This window comes from Acinonyx jubatus, chromosome D3, assembly GCF_027475565.1.
Source record: "Acinonyx jubatus isolate Ajub_Pintada_27869175 chromosome D3, VMU_Ajub_asm_v1.0, whole genome shotgun sequence".
Lineage (NCBI taxonomy): Eukaryota > Metazoa > Chordata > Mammalia > Carnivora > Felidae > Acinonyx > Acinonyx jubatus.
In genome coordinates, this window is record NC_069392.1 from 34333989 (window position 1) to 34350807 (window position 16819).

Here is a 16819-nt window from a genome sequence, read left to right on the forward strand (position 1 = left end):
AAACAGGCTCCAGGCTCTGAGCGGTCAGCACAGAGCCTGACGCGGGGCTCGAACTCACGGACCGTGAGATCATGACCTGAGCCGAAGTCGGATGCTCAACCGATTGAGCCACCCAGGCGCCCCTCTACTGCGACATTTTAGAACAGAACCTTGCTGGGGTTGATAATCTCTGCATAGGTTGGGTACAGTCCTGTCAAGGGTATCATTTGGGGCAGCAATTCTGGATCATAGACTGTTAGAGCCGGAGTCTCTTAAAGGTCAACTAATTGTACTTGGCAGAAAGGTACACTCGGGTCAGGGAGCTGCTCTTAGTGGCAGAGCTGGGATTGGGGTCTGGGTGGTACACCCCCTCCCTCTGTAGTCTAATTTTTTTTAAGTTTATTTATTTATTTTGAGAGAGAGAGAGAGAGAATCCCAATCGACTTGGGGCCCGAACCCACAAACTGGGAGATCATGATCTGGGCCAAAGTCAGATGCTTAACCAACTGAGCCACCCAGGTGCCCCTGTAGTCTAATTTCATCAGAGATGAACAGAGATGAACTTTGCACAAGTACAAAGTTATAAAGAGAGGAAATGTAGCAATTTCTGGTCTAGTCAGAAAGATGAGACACAGGATTATGTCCCAACTGGAGATGTTCTAGGGCTGTGGGAGACATGTGCGAGATCATGTGGTGCCCCCTGGACCTGTCTGGACCCTATTCTATGCCCACCTTTGCTAGCTATGTTTCTGGAAAAATTATTGGAACTCTCGGACTTTCATTTTCCCAGCTGTAAATTGGGATTAAGAACACCTTTTTTGGAGGGTTGTTGTCGACATTTGAAGAGATAATGCAGAGAAGGCCTGGGCACACTGCCCAGCGCAGAGTAAAGGCACATTTTTATTAGTTATTCTCATGAGTCAAGCTAATCCCCGTAGCTCCTTCCTGCCTGGCTCTTCACTCACTCATTTCTCAGACCTTATGCTTCTCCTTCAGGCTTTTGGTAAATAGACGGTACATCTCTCCCTGCCAGGCAGCTGTTCAGGTTCCAATGGCAGATGGCCAGCGTCTCATGCCATTAACATCTGACAATCTTTGTGAATAGAAGTGGCTTAGGTCTGTCTGGACCGGCATGACCCAGAGCACCAGACTCATGGTTTCTGTTGGCAGTTCCTGGCTCCACAGGGACAGGTCCAGCCTCACTCCCCGGGGATGGAGGCAGGCTCAAGAAGGCAGGGAGCCAACACGAGTCCCTGGAGCCTGGTTCTCTAAACTGCCTGCCAGTCTTTCTGGAGACCTTAAGCCTGCTTGTCTTTATCTTTCAGGATAAATTCATCCAACACATGTGCTTAGGACTATGCTCAGTGCCAAAGACACAAAAGTGAGTAAGACAGAGTTCTTATCTTTCAGTTGCCCGTGGGCTAATGAGCTGGATGCCCAGACAGCATGACGGGGGGCGAACAATCAGCCTTGGAAATTTAGTGGTGTTATCGTAGAGAGAAAGGTAGCAGCTGACACCTTTTCAGGGCTAACTCCTGTTCTAGCAACTGTTCCTAGAAGGTCTAGGTTCTTGAGTCTTCACTAACATCGCTATAATGTAGGTACATTATTCTTACTTCGCAGATGAAGAAGCTAAGCCTGGAGAGGTTAGCAACCTGGTCAAGGTCATCCAGCCCAGCCGTGTGCAGTTGGGACTGGAGTTTATTCACTACGACAGACGTACGAAACCAATGCTGCTCTGTCACCTGTGCCCGAGCTTGTCTAGTACTGGATGAGCTTCCCACTGACTGTGGCACCGACTCTAATGTGTTCCTCTACCTCTTCCAGCACTTTTCCATTTGAAACAGTAATTTGAAGTTCAACTCCTTATCTGGGCTCTTTTCTTCACCCTTCTCCTCCTTCCACAGATGCCTCTGTATCCAAGGAACAGCTCACTTTTCCTCCTGGCATGCTGTTCTCCACTGGCTCCTGCTGGCCAAGAAGTGAGTTGGCCTGATATTTTGGCAATGGTCTTGGGTCTGTGCTCCAATACAGGTGGTCCTGATTCTTTGGTAGCTGCACAGACCCTGATGTTGAGGTGTCTGTAGCTGATCTAAGATCTGGTTTCTTAGCACGATCAAAGCCTAAGGTCTATACAACTCTCTCTACCCTCCATCTTAAATCCTTCATCTGGTCTCCTCCCCTCCTCCCCAGCCAACTTTTGCCCACCTCAGCTTTGGCTGGTGCTGTGGGTCTTCTTCGTCTCAGCGGTGACCCGATCCAACTCTACAAGCAGTGATTGTCCTGCTCTCCTGCTCCCTGGTCAGCCCATCTTCACCTGGATGCCAATGGCTCTCAACCAGCATCTCCCTGTGAGGCCCCCCAGAGGCCACCTGGGACCATCTGGACCCCAAACTATCTTGTTTGAGTCAGCCAAGGCTGGCTATTGATCTGTATGCAGACTTTTTGGAATTTAGAAAACCCTTTCTCTCTCCACAAGTCTGAATTGTTCGACTATCTCCCTACAGACTCTGGAAAGTCAGCATTGAGGCTTGATGTAGATCAAGAACTTCTTTGTTCCAGGCAGCCCCTACTCTTCACCTTAGTTGAGTGAAAACCCTTATGGCTGAACTTGAAGGGTGTAAAGTCTACAGGGGGAACAAAGCAGCATGGTGAGGAGGGAGACAAACATTAGAAGACATGTCAGAGAGATCATTACCCCCTAACACACAGCAGAGGCAGGATTTTGATCCTGTCTTCATGTGTCCTGATGCCAATCTTTATGCATGAGTGTCATGGGCACATAGAGGAGGGGCCCTAATTGCCTGGCTGGGGCTGGGGCTGGGCTAGCTGGGGGCAGGCTTTAGAAAAGGTGACTTCTCGCTTAGTCTTGAAGATCAAGGGTTATGCTTCTCAGTTATGCGTGCCATGGTGTTAGGGACAAAAGAGACAGCATGGGGAGTGGAATGTGGGGACACGCAATAGTCTGTGAGACTGCCTATATTCATTCATTCATTCAGTAAGTGATTTTTGAGCAGAGGATAGCATTGGTATGACAACTGAAAATCTAATGAGTTTTCCTCTCCCCATTCTTGGAGCTGCTGGGCAACCCTGTAGATGATGGTACCATGCTGGCTATGAAAAGCACAGGAGGTTGGAGGTGGCAGGGGAGATGGTTACTTCTGAGTAGATAAGCTGAGTCTGCCCAACTAGGGCAAATGCCCACACGTGCCATTTCTGGTGGAATTGATCTGAATCGGTGTTTCGGTTATCCCTCGCTTGCTGACAACCCACCCCCACAACTCAGTGGCTTAAAACAACCTCTATTTTATTCCTTTCTTGATAAGGTATTGATACCACCTTTCTTGACTGACTTAGCTGGGTGGTCCTTCTGCTCCTTGTGATGTCAGCTGGGGCTGCAGTCAACCAAGGTCAGGATCGAGCTGTTTAGTCCACAGGCAACTCAAGGGAATTGCTGCTGTTACAACGGCAGCTGGATCTTTAAACTGCTAACCAAAGCTAAGGAATGAATATTCTCCAATGCAAATGAGCATGCCATGCGGTGACTGTGGGTGGGGACCCTCCTCAAGATCTTGGAGAGAGACTGCACCTGACTTGTAACGCTTTACAGTGCTCATCCCTGAATATTTAATTCTTGGAGGAGAAAGAAAAACTTTTCATGTTCAGTTACTACTCTGTCATTAAAGTTCTATCATCCACTTAGGTTTTGTGCTTTGTAGGGTTTTAGAGTCATCCGTCACGATGTATTGGAACATTTAGTAGCATAGGTCGAAAGGAAGACTGGCTTCAGATTATTAAAGACATTTCATTATTAATATAATGTTTCTTTAAGGGTTTGTGATAAGAGCAGTTCCACATATTTCCCATGGTAAGAATAAAAATGAAACGAGCTATGTGAAAATACTTTGCCTGCTGTCATTTTCACTAACAATCACTCAATAAATAAGCGACCACGTCCTGGGTAGATTTCGTCTTCACTTGTATATTTCATACATCGTGTTTTGGTCCCTGAATCACATTTTTTTGGTCGTTGGGGAGATCCACTGGCCCGTTTGAAGTAGTATTGGTTTCTGGAAATTGGCGATGTTTCTAGATACAAATACCAAACAAACGGCCTTTGAATTGCTCAAAGATTCAGGATTGATGCCGGTCGTTTCCTTGCTATACTGCCTCACATTATTCATCTATAAGATGTGAGTCAAAATCTGTGCTTCGAAGAGTAGTTGCAAGGCATAAGTGAACTGTGTACAAAAGCACTTAGCAAATGTATATAGCCTTGAATGATTGCACCGTTTCACTAGTTACTATTATTATCCCTCAAAATATCCCAGGGTGTAGTATTATCAGCCTTATTGTCTATACTCTAGACCTTTTCAAATTTTCAAGAGATACCAGGAAATGTATTCTTAACCCTGAGAGTTATTAAGCACGGCTTTATTTCCCCATTTTATGACAATACAGATATATTATTTCAGTTATTGCTAACTTACAAAGATGTTGTTCAATTACACGTATCTTGGCCTAAGTCGAACACACATCAATATGTCACATATGTGCTGTTTGTAAAATAGTTGTCAGCTACAAACACAGCTACAAACTTCGTCCTGTACGTCGAAGTTAGCAATGAGAGGATGCTGTTGTCACAGGTAACTGGACTCTGAAAATAAATACGTGTTCAGATGCTTACTTTTAAATAGGAAGCATTCATCTTGTGATGACATTGGCTCACAGTAGTTTATTTCTGTTACGTAAATGCCAGGCAGATTATTGTCCTTGAAGAATGTAAGGGCTATTTACTTCATCAGCACAGAAACTAGTCTTCCCACTAAATGCCAGATATGGTCCCAAGTTCTGGTTGCCAATTCAACTTTTTGATTTAAATTTTTAAAAATTTCCATGTTCTTTTGATACACAGTATAAGTAATGATACAAAATTCAGAAGATTCTAAAGGGTATAAAAGGAAACATCCCCCTGCTTCCCTGTCCTTCAGCCATCCTGGTCCCTTCCTTGGAGGCAAATAATATGAATTTCCTTTCTTGTCTGCACTCCATAGACACTTTTGAGCATGTATCTATAGCTATCTCTCTTTTTGCCCCTGAATTGTGTCTCCACCTCCCACCCCCTATTTCATATGTTGAACTGCTGATCCCCAGTATCTCAGAATGTGACTATATTTGGAGATAAGGCCTTTAAGGAGGTGATTAGGGGGAAATGAGGTCACGTGGGTGGGCCCTAATCCTAACGGACTAATAAGAAGAGATTAGGACCCAGATGCACACAGAGAGAAGACCATGTGAAGACCGAGGGAGAGCTACAAACAATGGGGAGAGGTTCAGAAGAAACCAACCCTTCCAAGACGCTAATCTCGGATTTCTAGCTTGCAGAACTGTAAGAAAAGTTTCTCTTGTTTAAACCACCCAGTGTGGTATTCCTTACAGCGATCCTGGCAAATGAACACGCCCCTTCCTTTTACAAACTGCTAGCACGCAATGCCCAGTTTACTGCACCTTTTCACTTACTGTATTGTAAAGAAGTACATAAAGACTCCCTACTGCACTTTACCGTATCAATATATGGATTCTTTTTATTGCATGGGTTTAGCATAATTTATCTGACCACTCTCTCGCTGACAAGCGTTGAGATTATTTCCCATATTTACTATTAAAAACTACACTGTAAATAAATCGATAATCTTGTACAGAAATAAGTGCACACATGGACAAGTATATCCAGACAATCAATTTCTAGAGGGGCCTGGGTGGCTCAGTCGGTTAAGCGTCTGGTTCTTGATTTTAGCTCAGGTCAGGATCTCACGATTCTTGAGATCAAGCCCTGCATCGGGCTCCACTCTGACAGTGTGCAGCCTGCTTGGGATTCTGTCTCTCCCTCTTTCTCTTCCGCTGGTTTGTGCTCACGCCTGCGCGTGCTCTCTTTCTCTCTCAAAAGAAATGATAAGTAAACATTTTATAAAATTTCTAGAAGTGATATTGAGACAGGAAAACTGAAAAGATCATATGAAAGACTTTTTTTGCTCTATTTCTTATTAGGACCTATACTCCCCCCACCCCCCCGCCCTGCCCACATATGCCTTAGAGAACAGATAATGTATGTCCTCCTTGTAAAGGTCAAGGAGTCAGTGATTTCTTTGGAGTCTTCCAGCACAATAGATAACATCTGAGGAGTGACTGAGCAGGTCGGTCATCATGAGCATTTTCCAAGACCACAGACTCACCAAGAGCTCTAGCTCCAGGGCATGAATGACTTATGGAGGACACTTAAACCCGTCTTTGTTCCTGGATGCCTGGGAAGACAGTGCATCAGGCTACTGTCCTCAATAGAAACCCCAGTCCCCAAGCAAAGACAGAACTCTCTCTTCTTTCCTTTCTGAGCTTCCCAGACTCTCTCTCTCTCTCTGTATCTGCACTCTCTGTTTTCAATAAACTCTTCTCTCACTTTTGATTTCTATTTTGCACGAAGTCTAGGACCCTCTCGGCTGGTCTAGCGGGACCCCTTTGGGTCCTCAGGCCCTGCCAGCCGGCATCAGTATCACTGGGCTTAAGGGCATGTGCAGCAAAATTTTTACAGTCACAGACAGATTGCCCTTCCTGGAAATATACAGATTTATGCGTCTACTAGAAGGACCAAGAGTATTTTGCTCTCCACTCTTTCCACACGGTCTGTTTCCAACCTTTTGATCTTTACCAATCTGGTAGCAAAAAATCCTGTTTGGGGAAGTATCATCTTGCATTTCTGTCATTATGAGTGATGTTGAACATCTTCTCATAAATTTAAAGACCATTTGTATTTCATTTTTTGGTTAAGCTTCTTTTCTTACAAGGTTTTTTTGTGTGGTGGATATTCTTGATTTATTAGAAAAATTAGTCATTTTCAGTGACATAAGTGGCAAACATTTCCCTGGTTTGCGTTGGCCTTCTGTTGCTTCTGAGGAGACCATGTAGGAAAATCGTTTTAATGTAATTAGATTTATTATTTCCTTTTTTAAAGGTACAATGGCTTCCGACTCCCACTACACAGGCCAAACTTTATAGGTAAGGGCACCACCGGCCACAAGACTGCCCTCACTTCAGACACCAGCCTCAAGTTCAGGCTCCCCAGGACCACTGGGCTGCAGTTCTGGCCAAGGGGTTGCAAGTTTGGGAGTTCTCACTACCCCTGTAGGTCCAATAATTCACCGGAACGCCTCACACAAGGCAGGAAAGTGCTATCCAGTTTTATAATTTCAATTTTATTATAGCAACAAGGATACAAATCAGAACCAGCCCCCCGCCCCTCAAAAGACACCTAGGGTGAAGTCTGGGAGGGTCCCAGATGCAAAGCTTCTGGTGCCCTCTTTCTGTGGAGTCAGGATGTATCACCCTCCTGGCATATTAATGTGTGATAATACACAGAATATTGGCAAGTATGGATGCTCAATTGAGTGTTGATGTCCAGAATTCTTTTTCTTCTTTTTTTTCTTTTTTTTAGACTTTATTTATTTATTTTGAGAAAGAGAGAAGGTGTGAGCAAGCGAGGGGCAGAGAGAGAGAGAGAGAGGGAGAGAGAGAATCCAAGGAAGATGGATGTGGGCTCCATCGTACGAACCTCAAGATCATGACCTGAGCTGAAACCAAGAGTTGGGCACTTAGCTGACTGAGCCACCCAGGGCATCCTGAGGTCCTCAATTTTTAATAGGAATTTCACTATTAATTGAATCATTGGCCACTTGATTGAATCATTGGCCACTTGAAATTCAATCTCCAGCACACATGTCCCTTTCAGGGAGGTTGGGTTGATATCACGTGGCTCAAGGCCCCAGCCTTCTAATCACTGACTGATCTTCCTGTGTGCCCAGCCCCCTTGTGAGTCATGTCCTTACCATAAATCCTCAAGGTCCACCATGAATAATGGATATTATCACCCAGAAAACTCTGAGGATGTAGAGCTTACTTCCCAGAACCAGAGACAAAGACCAACTAAATTCCTCATTACCAGATTCCGGATTTGGTATCATAGGTAGAAAGTTCTTCCCTTTGTAAAGAATATTACAAAAACAAATTGCCCCAAGATTTTCACTACAACCTGAGTGATTCTATTTTTTTTCCAAAATGTATTTTTGATTCATCTTATCCTAGTTTATAGGATAAAGATTTAACTTATTTTTTTCCTAGACAGTTGTCTCAAATTCATTGACTGAACTATTTTTCCACCACAGATTAAAATATCAACCTTATAATATACCAAAGTCCTATATGTATCTAGACCTATTTCTTAATTTCTTAGTGTGTTCCATTGATCTGTTTTTTTATGTGTTCATATGACACAGTTTTTAATTATTATAGTTTTATAATTTATTATTTCAAATTAATATTAATAGTACATTTTGTAAACTTCTACAGAAAATTCTTTCGAAAGTAGATTTAAAATGAAATACCAATTAGAAGTAAGACACGGATGTAGCTATCAGTTAAGTAGCCGACGTCCTACTGATTGGGTTATGAGCCATTTAGCAACTTAGTGGAGGAATTGCTTCCAATGAATTCAGTTACTTTTTATGCCAGATTTGAAGTTTACTCACAAAACTGTGTGCCATACACTTTTCTTTTATGAGAAGTTATTCAGAATAATATGCACAATTTTCACTGCATTGCAAAGAGGCCAGTTAACCAAAGCTCCTGCTCTCCTCCAGTGCATCAGGAACATTCTAGGTATCTGGCTTTCTCAATGGCCAGTTGATGAATGAGTTGAGTACACACTTCCCTCAATGCTTGTTGCCTCCTGTCCATCTTGACCCCTGGGTGAAGTCTCCCTCTTGCTCAGCTTCTGACCGAGATGAGTGTAAGTCAGCCAGTCCAGCTGAGGTCCAGTGTTGGCAGAATCTAGTTCTTTGGTCATCAACCCTGGTATTTTCATCTTCAAACTGGACTTATCCTTCAGACTAGGCAAATAAAAGCTGGGGAATAGACCACATATTTGTCTTTCATAGATAAAAATGCAGCTTTGTGAGCTAGTCCGTGAACGGTGCATGAATTTCAGAACCTGCTTCCGTATAGTCATCTAAAAGGATGAGCTTTAAGAGGTCCCAGTAATGGTTCAAAATGCCTGCCTTATCCTATATTTCATCTTATTTAGTTTTTATATCCATCAAGATTTAAAGGCATGAAATGTGTTCTTCAAGAGAAAACTATGGAAGTCTTACTCATGTGTATAAATGTATTTATCTCAGATGAGGATCAGATTCATCCACTGGTGAGCACTGCGTGCTGGAGATGGAAGGGACAACAGATAACAGAGGACCTCAGGCTTCAAAAAGCCTGTGACTGACTAAGGGAGACAAATGGGGGTTAGCTCTTTAGCTTATAGTTTTTATGGGAAACACTGAGTTAGCAGAACTCAGGCTGTAAAGTGAACCCATAAACATTTGATGGTTTTATTTCTCACTCTGTCCAGGAAGGATTTCAGGTGGTTTAAGAGTTGTATTGACATAAAAAAAAAAAAAAAAAAAAAAAAAAACCTCGAGTAAAGTAGTATATTCACAAATAAACAATAAAATGTTATTATACATTAAATTAGCAATAACGGATATTGTACATTTGAACACAGGATCCCTCTTCCCTGCAATCTGAAAATAGAGTTTTCCTAGGAAACCTTTCCTAAGCCAAAATGGTGTAAAGCAAAGAAGCAATTACCATTAATTTATAGGGAAAAAGTTGTGAGTGTTTCTAGGCCTCTCTTAGGCTTTTCTGATTCCTTAGCACGCATCTTGCTAAGGAGTGCACAAAGGGAAAATCCAGGTAAAGCGCAGAAGCTCACAGACTTCAAAGCTATGAGGGCTGGATGCTGAGATGCTCCGTGTTTCCTGGGGAAGGAGCCTGGTGGCACCAAGCCTTGCTGCTGGCGGTTTGCTCTGCCTCTGTCATGGCTCCTTGCGAAACAAATGCTGAATGCTATTTTTGCTTTCTGCCTTTTCTATTTTTCTTTTTCTTGTAAAAGCAGAAAATCTTTTGCGATTTCTTTCAGTTAGTGAAAATAGGTGCCAAAGTAGATCTTTTGCAAAAGCCAAGTGGCATAACATGGATTTTTGAAAGGCAGGGGACACCTGTATCTGTTTCAGGTGGCAGAATGATTCATTAAAAATGAAGCCTTTTTTTTTTTCAACGTTTATTTATTTTTGGGACAGAGAGAGACAGAGCATGAATGGGGGAGGGGCAGAGAGAGAGGGAGACACAGAATCGGAAACAGTTTCCAGGCTCTGAGCCATCAGCCCAGAGCCTGATGCGGGGCTCGAACTCACGGACCGCGAGATCGTGACCTGGCTGAAGTCGGACGCTTAACCGACTGCGCCACCCGGGCGCCCCCAAAATGAAGCCTTTTTATGAGCTCAGGCACAGCAAAGATAGATAACAGATGTGCCAAAGGTTTTGGCTTAGAAACTTGAAAGGTATAATGCAGAACAAATGCAAAAGAGAAAAGTTGGGTGGGGGTGGATATTATTGTAGCGTCGCCAGTGGTCCCTCTTCCGGGCTCAGGACTAGTCTTCGAGGACCTGGAAACAGCAGTTACCTCACCGATGGGTCCCTTTCTGGACATTGCCCTCCACCAGAGAGGACTACTTCCCCTGAGATTATGCCTCCCCCTACCCCCGGGAAGTGGCTTGTGGTCAGTGACTGGCTGATGCGGAGATACACGCGTCCCACCTCCTTGTCTCCGGTTTGGGTGGACTCCGGAGGGCTGTCCTGACTCCCCTGGGGACAGGCTGAAGGCTGCAGCTTCCAAGGCGCTGGTGGTCAGCTTTTCTTCCAGCCCCAAGTCCCGCCTTCCTCACTTCTGGAAATTAGGACAGGGAGAAAGATCCTGCCCCAAGGAATTGCCCAGGGCTCAAGGCAGGAACAGGAGACCCATTAACAGAGGATGCGACGGGGACAGTTGATGAGCCAGCTGTGGTTCGTGGAGTCCTGCCATGGAGAGTGTGGTAGGCAGAGTTCCAGGATTGCCACCTCTCAACCGCAGCCCCTGGGGGACATGCCTCTTCTCCCACTTATTTAAACACCTATCTAGGAACTGCTGTGTTGGCATTCGGCAGATGTAATTAAGTTTCCAGATCGGTTGGTGTCAAGATAGAGAGATTATCTGAAGGCCAGGAGATGCTATCTTATTGCATGAACCCTTTAAAAGCAGAGAGTTTTTTTCTATTGGGTTACAGAACAGCAAGGCAGAAATTTGAAGCATAGGAAGGATTTAATGTGCCCTTGCTGGCTCAAAGATGGAGAGGCATCTGTGGCAAGGACTTGGGTGACATCTAGATGCTGGGAGCCCCTCCCAAATAATAGCCACCAAAGAAGCCAGGACCTTGGTCCCACAACCATAAGGACTTGAATTTGGCCAATAACAAGAATGAGCTTGGAAGTGAATTTGCCCTAGAGCCTCCAGACAGGAGCTTTGCCTGGCCAGTACTTTGATTCCAGCCTTACCTTGAGCAGGGGACCAGCCATGCCACTCAGGACTTTTGACATGTAGATCTGTGAGCTAATAAGTGAGTGTTGCTTTAAGCCACCGAGTGTGGCAGCTTGTTATGTATGCAGCAACAGAAAACTAATACAGGGAGACAATGCAACGGGAGGGTCTCGGGATAGGCTCCTCCCCACTGACACAAAACTGCATTTAAGTGGGTGCATTTGGTGGCATTGGCTCCTGGGAGAAAGGGGGGCTGGGGCGGTTCGCTGAATATGACTAGCCCTGCACTCAGGAAAAAAGGGAACAGGAGGCCTTAATGGACTTTGGGGGGAAAAAAAACAACCTCACTGGGTTTGCTTAAATTTATCTGAGACTAGATTGAACTTGCAAAAAGAGACAGAATAAAGACTCAAGTTAAAAATGGTGTGAGATCTAAAACCATAAAAGTCTCAAAGAAAACATAAGCACTAGTCTCTTGGACATCAGCCTTAGCAACATATTTATGGATCTGTCTTCTCAGGCAAGGGGAACAAAAGCGAAATTAGACTAGTCAGACTACACCAAAATAAAAAGATGTAGCACAGCAAAGGAAATCATCAACAAAACAAAAAGGCAACCTATGAAGTGGGAGAAGATATTTGCAAGTGATATACCTGACACGGGGTTGATATCCAAAATATATAAAGAACTTGTACAACTCAAGACCGAAAGAACAAACACTCTGATTTAAAAATGGGCAGAGGATACGAATAGACATTTTTCCAGAGAAAACATCCAGATGGCCAGCAGACGCATGAAAAGATGCTCAATGCTGGTAATCATCAGGGAAGTGCAAATCAAAACCACAGTATCACCTTACTGCTGTCAGAATGGCTAGTATCAGAAAGACAAGAAGTAATAAGTGTCGGCGAGGACGTGGAGAAGGGGAATCCTGGTGCCGTATTGGTGGGAATGCAAGTTGGTGCAGCCACTGTGGGAATCAGGATAGAGGTTACTCAACAAATCAGAAATACAATATGATCTAATAATTCCACGACTGGGTATTTATCCAAAGAAAAAGAAAATACTGATATGAAAAGATATACGCAGCCCTCTGTTTATTGCAGCATCGTTTAAATAACTAAGACGAGGAAGCAACACAAGCGTCCATTGATAGATAAATGGATAAAGAAGATGTGGTATCTACACGATGGAATATTATGCATCCATAAAAAGAATAAGATCTTGCCATTTGCAACCACATGGATGGACCTGGGGGGGGTATTAAGCTAAATGAAATAAGCCAGAGAGAGAAAGACAAATACCGTATGATTTCCCTTATATGTGGAATCTAAAAAACAAAACAAATGAAGAAACAAACAAAAAACCCAAACCGACACTTAAATGCAGAGAACAAACTGGTGGTTGCCGCGGTGGGGGAGTAGGGAACGGGTGAAATAGATCAAGGGGAGAGGCACAAACTTCCAGTTACAAAATAAGTAAGTCATGGAGATGAAAAGTACAGCCTAGGGAACATAGTCAATACAATTGTAATAACATTGTATGGTGACAGATGGTGACTGCACTTATCATGGTGAATACTAATGTATAGAATTATCAAATCACTAAGTTGTACACCTCAAACTAATATAACATTGTATGTCAACCATACTTCAATAATAAATAAATAATAGAATAATAATAATTAGTAAAATGAAGTTACATTTTTATACTTCTGAGTCTATGATATGTGAAAATTTATACTCACTATTTGCATTTGGTTGTTCAAAGTGTTTAAGACTTTCCTTACCTTACAGTTTCCACGGGGCAATGATACACTTATCTTGTCTTGTTGTAATCTATTCACATGCTAAGAAGCATTTTCCCTGCTCCTGGATCTTCACAGAAATAGGGATTAGAAGACTTTAAAAGAAACATCTACCAATTGCAACATACGGACTTTATATGGATCCTGATTCAAACAGACTTTAAAGAAAAACTAATAGGATAATGGGGGAATTGGAACCCTGGTTGAATAGTTTATAATGTCAAGAAAAATTATTGTTAATTTTCAAAGGTGTAATAATGGATATATACATACATGGATACATCCATACATAATGAAAGATTTATAGGTGAAACGATATAATGTCTGGGATTTGCTTCTAAATAATCTGGCATGGGGCTGGGGGATTGCTAGGTTCATAGAACACACAAGTTTCATCATGGATTGAATTTGGGGTGATGGGCACATGGAGGTTTGTTACATTTGTTCATTATGACAAAATACTTACTCTTTTTTATTTTGTGTACTTGAAACTTTTCATTAAAAAGAGGGGTGCCTAGGTGGCTCAGTCGGTTAAGCGTCCGACCAGCTCAGGTCATGATCTCACAGTCCATGAGTTCGAGCCCCGCGTCCAGCTCTGTGCTGACAGCTCAGAGCCTGGCGCCTGCTTCAGATTCTGTGTCCCCCCTCTCTCTGCCCCTCCCCCCGCTCATGCTCTGTCTCAAAAATAAATAAAAACATTAAAAAAAATTTTTTTAAAGAAAAGAAGCCTGGCATGCCTGTGTGGCTCAGTCACTTAAGTGCCTGACTTCCGCTCAGTTCATAACTTTTTGGTTCATGAGTTCCAGCACTGGCTACTGTCTCTACAGTTAGCACGGAGTCCACTTTGGATCCTCTGTCTCCTTCGCTCGCTGCCGTTCCCCTGCTTGTGTGCTCTCTCTCTCTCTCAAAAATAAATGTGAAAACATAAAAAAGAAAAAAAGGAAAAGAAAAGAAGCCAGTTTGGTTCCATTCTGGTTTTGATGACTTATGTGGCAGGGAGGCCACACCCTGCTGGGTTACAGGGCTCCTGAGAGGGCTACCTCTTTGCCACGCAGAAGCTGTTCCAGGTACAAGAAGCCTTTCCCTCGCTCCCTTCATTCCTCTCAAGGCTTCTTGGCAGAAGTCCTACTGCTCTTCCATTTCATGCTTCTCCTAATTATTCCCAACAAAGAGAAACTTGAAATCACATATGCTGCCACTGAACATCTTGTTGCTGAAAGGGCATACAGAAATAGCCCAAAGAGCAGAGTCTGTGGCGGAGAAAGCATCTGGGGAAAGATTTCTGCCTTGTTTTTCTTTAAAATAAGGTTATTTAGCATAGGTCTTAGAAAAACATAGTGAGCCACATTTCATTTTTCTGTTAATTGCATTTGAGCTGAGAACAGAAGTAAAAAAGCATTTTCTTCGTTGTCTTTTTTTTTTAACAAGAAATTTATTCAAACAACAAGTTGCATACCTTGAAGGGAAATTATCTAGGAATTCTTTTAGAGTAATTTATCTCTACTTAACGTCAGTTGTCCCCACACATAACAGCTATATACAAAAAAAGTTGTAAAATTATCCTTGGTTGTATAATGATAAATGAAAAACATTAAAATTCTCCAGTTGAACAGTGAAATGAAAAGATGCTCGATACCAGTAATCATCAGGGAAATGCAAATCAAAACCACAATACAACCCTACTGCTATCACCTAAAAGAAGAATTTTTATTTTATTTTATTTGTTGTTGTTGTTGTTGCTAAAGAGTGAAAGCAAAGTAACTTACTGGAATACAAAGATAAGAGCCGAATGGGCATTCCATGAAGGGAGAAAGCGTGTATTTTCAGAGAGGCAGTATTTTTCTCCATTCCACGTCCACTTGATGTCAATCAAAACATATCATTGTCCATTTATTTGAAAATAACGACAGCAACAAAAGCCAGTATGCTTGTGCACGTACACCAATTACTTTATGAACAACAAAAGAATGGGGAGAGGGGAAATGAAAGAATAGAGAAAACGATACTGTACGCTACGAGTCAGGATGTGGTGGAACCAAATTGCAATTTTCTAACTGAGAATGTCTTCCTTCTTAGTCTGGAGGAACAGAGTTCTGGAGTGAAGTAGCAGATTCCCTTTTTGGTAGACACCTCCTATCTGCTGCCAGAACACATCAATTGTATCTTCTTCATCCATGTCCAACTGTGCAGGTGTGTCTGTTTTAATGGATCGGCTGCCCATCAAATTGGAATCTGATCTGCCTCATTGACAAACCCTGTCATTCACAGTAGGCTTTCAACAGTTCACTAAGTAGTGTATGCCTCTTAATCTTACACTGTGTCACAGAACGATCCTTCCCTGCCACCTTCAAATGAATGATCATGGTTCTTGGTCTTGACTCATTCCTTGGGTTCTTCATTGGTCACGGTGAGCCCCAGGGTCTCCTCAGCTGCTCCTTCACAAAGAAGGTACCAGGCTGGCACTGAACAAGCACATAGCAGCCCCAGGAGCAGCAGGAGGAAGAGGGAGCAGCGGTCAAAAAACATATTCTGAAATAAAAAAATTAGTCTCTTGGAAGTGTAAATTTAATTTGTTAGAATCTACTAGACCAGGATAGGGGAAGATCTTTATTATGGGAATTATTTCCAGTTGATTAATTGTGAAATAGTTGAGACTGAGCTGGAGAAGTCTGAAACTCACAGGTAACTGACATACTTGTGTAAGATAAAGGTCTTAGCAGGGAAGGGCTTCTCAACACAGCCAAAAGAGCAAGGAATGTTCCTTTACAGCAGCATTAAAAGAATAAAAGACTTGGGAATGAATTTAACAAAACAAAATGTCTACTTGGAAAACTGCAAAACATTGTTGAAAGAAATTAAGGAAGATCTAAATAAATGAGAAGATATCTCAGGTTCAAGGGTCAGAGGACTTAATATTCTGTCAAGATGTCAGCACTCCCCGAAGTGATCCACAGAGTCATTCACTGCTATCCCCATCAAAATTTCAGCTGGGTTCTTTGCAGATATTCACAAAATGATCCTAAAAATCACATGGAAACACAAGGGACTCAGAAGAGCCAAAATATTCTTGAAAAAGAAGAACAAAATTAGAGGACTCACTTCTCGAAACAAAAACTGATTTTAAAGCTACAGTGATCAAGACAATGTGTTCCCAGCATAAAGACAGACATATAGTTCAAAGGAATAGGATTCAGGGTCCAGAAATAAACCTTCACATTGCAGTTAATTGATTTTCTTTTTTTTTCTTTCTTTCTTTTCTTTTCTTTTTTTTTTTTTTTTTTTTTTTTTTTTTTTTGCAGTTAATTGATTTTCAATAGGGTCCAAGGCCATTCAGTGGAGAAAAGAATAGTCTTTTCAATAAATGGTTCTTGGATAACCAGGTAAAAGAATGAAAGTAGATGATCTACCATACACCATATACAAAAATTAACTCCAAATGGGTCAAGAACCTAATTTAAAACTGTAACAGTCTTTAGAAAACACACAGATGTAAATCCTTGTGATTTTGGATTAGGTAATGATCTTTTAAGACATGACACCTGAAGCATAAGCAACTGAAGAAAACATCGACCAATTGAGCT

General features: G+C 42.4%; 1 pseudogene; it reads right to left on the minus strand.

Annotated features, from left to right (window-relative positions):
* Nucleotides 1–15137: 15137 nt before the first annotated feature.
* On the minus strand, nt 15138–15966 carry LOC113602339 (small ubiquitin-related modifier 2-like; annotated as a pseudogene).
* Between the last annotated feature and the right edge of the window lie 853 nt (nt 15967–16819).